A 6,244-nucleotide genomic window follows, 5' to 3' on the forward strand; every position below is an offset into this window, starting at 1 on the left:
CGACAAAAACAACAACAGCAGAAGAAGAATGAATCTGTCATGAATTCTAGTTCTAGAGTCACCTCAAAGTAGAACCTGCTTCGTTACTGCTCACAACAGTATTTTTAGACATTAAATGACCTAGATAGTATGTTGGACATTTTACTTTTACGTTCAGTAAATGAATATGGATGTACTCTGCAAACTATCAGATGAGTTTAATCAGTGTGAAGCCACGCAGTAAAAAAAAGCACGATTTAAATCTGCAAGGCTTTTTAAACCAAATTAAAGCGTAACTCGCTTAATAAAATACAAAGTACTCTATCTTAAGAGAGAGGAAAATGATGCCGTAGGTGAATTATGACCCTCTGTTTACTCTATTTTACATTTTGACACAAGCCTGATCGATGCTGACAGTGACCTCGGAGAGATTTGCACAATTTGTTTCAGCAAATGCTTTGAAAAGGAGGAATCAGACTGAGGAGCAGAGGAAAACAAGAGGAAAGCTGCAGCTTCCTCCTTCCATGTCACATTTGAAAGCACCTGTACATACGTTTGTAACACTGTGGATCATTTCTAAACCCTTTTCATGGGTAGCAACCCTGATGGATTGACAGACTAAGACTATGTCTAGCCATCTAAATGCTGTTTCCGTGTGAAAAGAATTTCCCGTCCAAAGTAGCCAAGTTTCCAGGTCATTTTGTAGAGACATCTGTCCACGATGAAACATCTGCACAACATGAAAACCGTTAAATCTCGTCTTCTTCACCCTCTTTTCAGTTGGCAGACAACAAAACATCACAGCCAACATCTGGTAAAGAGCCGGACAGACAGCACAGCTGAACGAATGATTATTTCATGGTCGGGACATCTGACAAAATCAACATAAATGCAGGTTAATGACAGCAGTATGATTGATTATATCAACATTTAAAACACATGATTACAGAAAAAAGTTAGAGAGAAATGCTCAAAGATGCTTCCATGAGAAAAAGTAAATGGCTGACAGATTTCCTTTGGGTTCATCTTGTTGTATTTTACTTTCGGAAACAAGCTTGACTTTAGACTGTGCAACTGCAAGAATCAGCTGCTGCTAATAATCTGATAAGATATTGGTCACATTCCCTGCTGCTAAGAAAAAAATTAGCAAGCATTTTATATCTCCAAAGTGTATCAGTTAAGTTTCTTCACCCTTTCATCTGCTATGTGAATAGTGAGTGAGTGCCAGGCAGAGTCGTGATGAAAGGAGCAGGTGATGGACATGACACCCCAGTGCAAAGCTTACCCACACGTGTGTCAGTGAACAAGGCTGTTAACTAGAGTGCATGCCTAAATATAACCCGGTGATTTATGCAGTGCAAATCAGATCATCAATTTGTAGCTGAGTCCCTGTTCAGACAGGGGTTTGTAAAACAACTCTAACTCCACACTCTGTGTTTCTAATCAGGAAGGGAGAAAAGGCCAAGTTAAGAGGTTACACATAATAAGTGCGATTGTTAAATAGTGTTTCTGAGTGTCTTGATGATTGTTTTGTGTGTCTTACTTGTCTAGCTATAATCTAGTGTCTATGTAATTGTCCTCAGGTCTGAAGAGATTGTGATCTCAGTGAAACATCCTGAGATGAATCGCTTCAACCTGAAATAGCTAATTTCTTTTTGGCCACTTGAGGTCAGCAGAAACAAACTGTGTATCTGTTCACCTGCCACACGGTCTCTGAGTGAGATATCTGGATCTTTAGCTGCTGTGTTCTCTAACTGTGTCTGCCTGGTGTTCGGTGCTGAGCAGGTAATGTACAGTAGATTTTTAGAGGTTGAACGTGGGATGAACATGGATGACAGGTTTGCCTTGGGTTCACATCACCTCCTATAAAGACTCCTGAGAGGCCCAAGTGAAAAGGAAAAACAAAGAGGCTGTGTTGTTGTTTTGAGTGAAATATGTCAACACCTACTGGAAGAACTGCCACGAATACGGACCTTCCTTTTAGGAAACATGTTCTGTTTTCTCACTGGGAGGCTGTCAAGAAGGTGTAAAAAAATGGAAAAATGGAAACAGGTGGAAAAGAGAGTAGAGAGTTTTAAAATTACTGATGGTGTGCTGATGAAATGAATCCAATAGCAATCTACATGCAAATTAAAGCAGTAGCAGATCAGAATAATAGGAATGATAAGATACATTTATAAAATAAGGTACAAATAAAGTCGTGTAACTTATATAAGCCTGTTTCAGATTAAAGCCCGGCTCTCTCTGCAGTTGGGGTAAATCAAGTTCAGTATTTGAGAATCTATGGTATTTATTGGCACTTGAACTTGGCTCGTCTCCCACCCTCTTACACACAGCGCTAAAATAAGCCTCAGTTACTGGATTACAATACCTGTGTTACATGCAGTCTATGGTCAGTGAACAGTAATAGCAACTGTGGCCTTAAAACAGTTAAGTTAATGAATACGTTCTGGTACATATAAAAGAAATACTTCACTGACTGTGTTCCCCCTTGCCTCTTTTGTTTGGTTCAGTAAAGCCTCTCCACTGCTTTGACCTTGGAGCAAATGAACCTCCATTACAGAGAGGAGAGAGAACTACGATATACAGCTGTTAATGTTTGGCCAACATCTGTTACTGTGCATTGAAACTACATTTGTCAATAAAACCTTGTATTGGACATGAAGTTTGTTTGGTTTGCATCATACTTTAACAACACAGAACAAATAAAAGTATATGGACAAGCATTAAAAGTGATTATGCAACTTTAACTCCGAGGTTATAAAACTGTGTCTCAAAGGAAACGTGTGAGAAGTCTGCGAGCGTCTTCTTCTTCTTTGCTGTCACCTTCATTTAACATTTGCTGTGGTTGTGGTTTCACTATGTTGAGTTCTCAGCCACTGCAAGTCCTGTTTCACTAACTGTTTCACTGCACTGAAATAAGTTTTGTTGATTGTGGCAGTTTTGCTGCATGCAGATCACCTTCTGGCTGCATGCTAATGTACCTGTCTGCAGGATTTGCATTAGTATTAATTGTGAACACTTGCTGCAACATTCACATCTGAAACGCTGCTGCTGAAAGGCTCCTGTGCAATTCTGCTTTGCCGCTTCTGCAAACGCTTGTTAATACCACAACCACTTCTGTTGATCATAAACATTTCACAATCCCCACCACCAACATCCATCTGTAGGCTTTGAATCTAAACTCGGCGAGAGGCAAGTGTAATGTTGTCGCTCCTCCAATCCTTACTGCACTGAACGTGATCTATGCATGACAGGAGTGATGAAGTTTAGACGAAGTAAGAGAAACAGTAAAAAGTGTTTACACAGTTTCTGCATCACCCTGTAGTAACACCAAGTGACCAGTTGGGGATGTAAGAGCTCCATTGATATTTCTTGAGTCAACAGAGAAATTCACAGTGTGTGTATATCAAATTGTGTTTGTGTACAAATCCACACATCTGGAGAATTCTGCAGTGGTTACATTAAACAGACAAATCTTCCATGAAAGATTATTCACCTGACTGCAAAATTCATAACGACAACAACAAAAGACAAATCTCATCACTCTTAAACTAAACACAACAGATGTATGTCATTTCTCAGACTTAAGAAACAAAGAAGATGTTTAGTGGTAAACAGTATGTACTAAACTGCATCTTTGTAAGGCCACTTTGCTTTGTCTCTGTGAAGAGAAAGCAAAGATTTAAAGGCCTCCACAGGAGTTTTAAATATGTGGCTGAGCAGACGTCTGCTCAGGTTGAAGGTGGGCAGAGCTTTGCTGGAAATTATGCGAGATCACGTGACTCCTTGTACAGAAGAGAACAATAAAGGTGTAATTTGTCTCGCCCTATCAGCTGCAACACAATGAACAGGAGAGCGGGGGAGCTGTCAGTCAAGCACATTGTGTACACACACCCACAGCCCTGAGAAAAGTTATGTTCACCACAAATAAGTGAAATCACCTGTGTGGGTTTAAAATACTCAGGGTCTTCAATACGTTTGTTTTGTTTGTTTCTCATCGACACAATGTGTCTGTAAACATTAATGCCTATTGAGGTCTGAATATTATTTTGAAAACCCTGCTGTCTCATCATGTCGACTGACATCTGTGAAGTGATCATTACATAACTGATTCATTAATATAGTGGGCTATGTCTTTGTTCTCCAATTATTTTGGTCGATTAATTGATTGATTATAAAAACAGGGCAAAATAATAATGAAAGTAAAAACAATAATAATATTCATAATAATTAAAACACAGTGATTGTATACATACATATATTTTATTTGTATGTTTATTTTAATCTTTTGTTGTTCTTTGTGCTGTGAAGCACTTTGCAATACTGTTTTGATTTGTTTTTCTATACAAATAAATATTAATATAATTATTATTACATATTTATGTACACATACTGAAAACACACACTTACATATCATTTAAAACTGATTGCAATAATGCACATGATCAAGAGCTTAAAATGCTTCAAATTAATGAATAAATTCAAGCAAAAACTAGAAAAAGCAAAGAGATTACAGATGATAATGACAGACAATGAATCATTCTCTGCTGTGTAACCCTTGACAGATAATTATTCAGAAACTATTTGTGGGTAATTCATCAGTTATCAGCTGCTCCTGATTCGTCCCTCACTCAGGCTGTTTTGTACCTTACTCTAAAGTTTTACTTCTTTACTTCTGTCACTTTTCCAGTGTGCACACTAAGATCCGAACCTGGTTAAAATAAATATGTGCTATGGATCAATGTCACAGGATACAAACTGTACTGAGCCCGTGTACACATGTCCACAAGGGGTCGCTAGTGTTCAACATATTCCACATGCAGTTCCCTCTCCAGTCTCAGTGAACACCCTGTTCTTCAAAAAGTCTTGCTTTATCAAAGCTGCACTCATTCAGAATCTGCATCAAATGGACACAAAGTCATTTCTGTGTCTGTGTTTGTGGGTGTTGGATGATTTAGTGCCTGTGTCAACCATCGGTCATGCTGTAGCCTGATGATGAGACTCAAAGTTATGGACCAATATTAATAAATGGTAGCCCTGGCAACAGTGTTCAGTGTGTGAGTCAGAGGAGCTCAGGCAGAGGGGAAGGCAGGGCACCGTGGCCAAACATGGATGCTTTTCTGAAAAACCACCACCAAACCTGGCTGTTAACCAGCGTCACATCTGTGCCGAACAAGAGTTAGAGGGCAACCTGAATTATAATCAAATCAACATGAAATAATCACATCAGTGAGCTCTTGCAGCACAGCAATCATCTTTTTGGGTTTTGGCACTCAGGGATTCAGAGACTTGTTTGCTTTAAGTCAGCACACAGCGCTGTAAACCAGAGCAATTACAGTTAATGAATGTGTTTGAATGGTCTGAACAACATGAAAGATTAGAGTGCAGTAAACAGTTGAGGAAATACAACACGGGTGTTCCCTCTGCTGCTCTGGGACTGTTGGGATGCACTGTGGCTGTGATGTACATACTTCTGTATCTCTGAGGCGAGGATGATATTTTTAAAGTGACCATAATGGTTGCTGTGGATTTTTAGAGTTATCAACTGCGTATAAATCAGTTAAACTGCTGCAGACAATGGACGCCAGCCTCCAGAGCCCCACTACTCCTTTTAATGTGGTCTACAGGCGGACAATAGGGCGTATATAGTGAAAGATAATGAGGAAACTTTGGAAACAAACTGAGAGAAAGAAGTGCCATAACTAAGAAGGGAAGGGGAAAAAAGTTAATTAGTAGCAGCCCTGTCCTGTTACACAGTCAAATCGAGGGTTTTGTGACCTCAGTCACGTATACACACTGCAGTCCTGCATGCAGCCATCAGTCTCTGCATAAAGTAAACAACAACTGGCCATGTTGGGGTCACTCACTTCCAACAGTTGGGCTGCCTTTGTTTGCTGTGCCACTGCAGAGGTCCAGGGAAGCTGATTACAAATCTCGCCACTTCTCCTCGACTACAGCTACATAACAGTCAAATATTCTTGCACTGCTCCGTCCAGAAGTTCATATTTGCTCAAAAACGCCGGAACAAACAAGTAAAAGTAAAACTTTTTATACTTTTATACTATTACAGTTAATAAAAAGTGGACACATACACTCGTTGCCCAGTAACAGACAAATACAATATGATACAGGAGAAAATGATGAACAAACAAACAAACAAACAAACAACTAAATCGAACAAAAAACTGGTTTAAGTCGTGTTTGCAGCCACTTGATGAACAGAAGTCCAATATTCACTCTTGTAAACTGTGTTTTTGTCTCC

Source organism: Seriola lalandi, unplaced genomic scaffold (genome assembly GCF_002814215.2).
Source record: "Seriola lalandi dorsalis isolate HSWRI2012SDOR001 ecotype SW California unplaced genomic scaffold, Sedor1 jcf7180002054972, whole genome shotgun sequence".
In the NCBI taxonomy this organism is placed as follows: domain Eukaryota; kingdom Metazoa; phylum Chordata; class Actinopteri; order Carangiformes; family Carangidae; genus Seriola; species Seriola lalandi.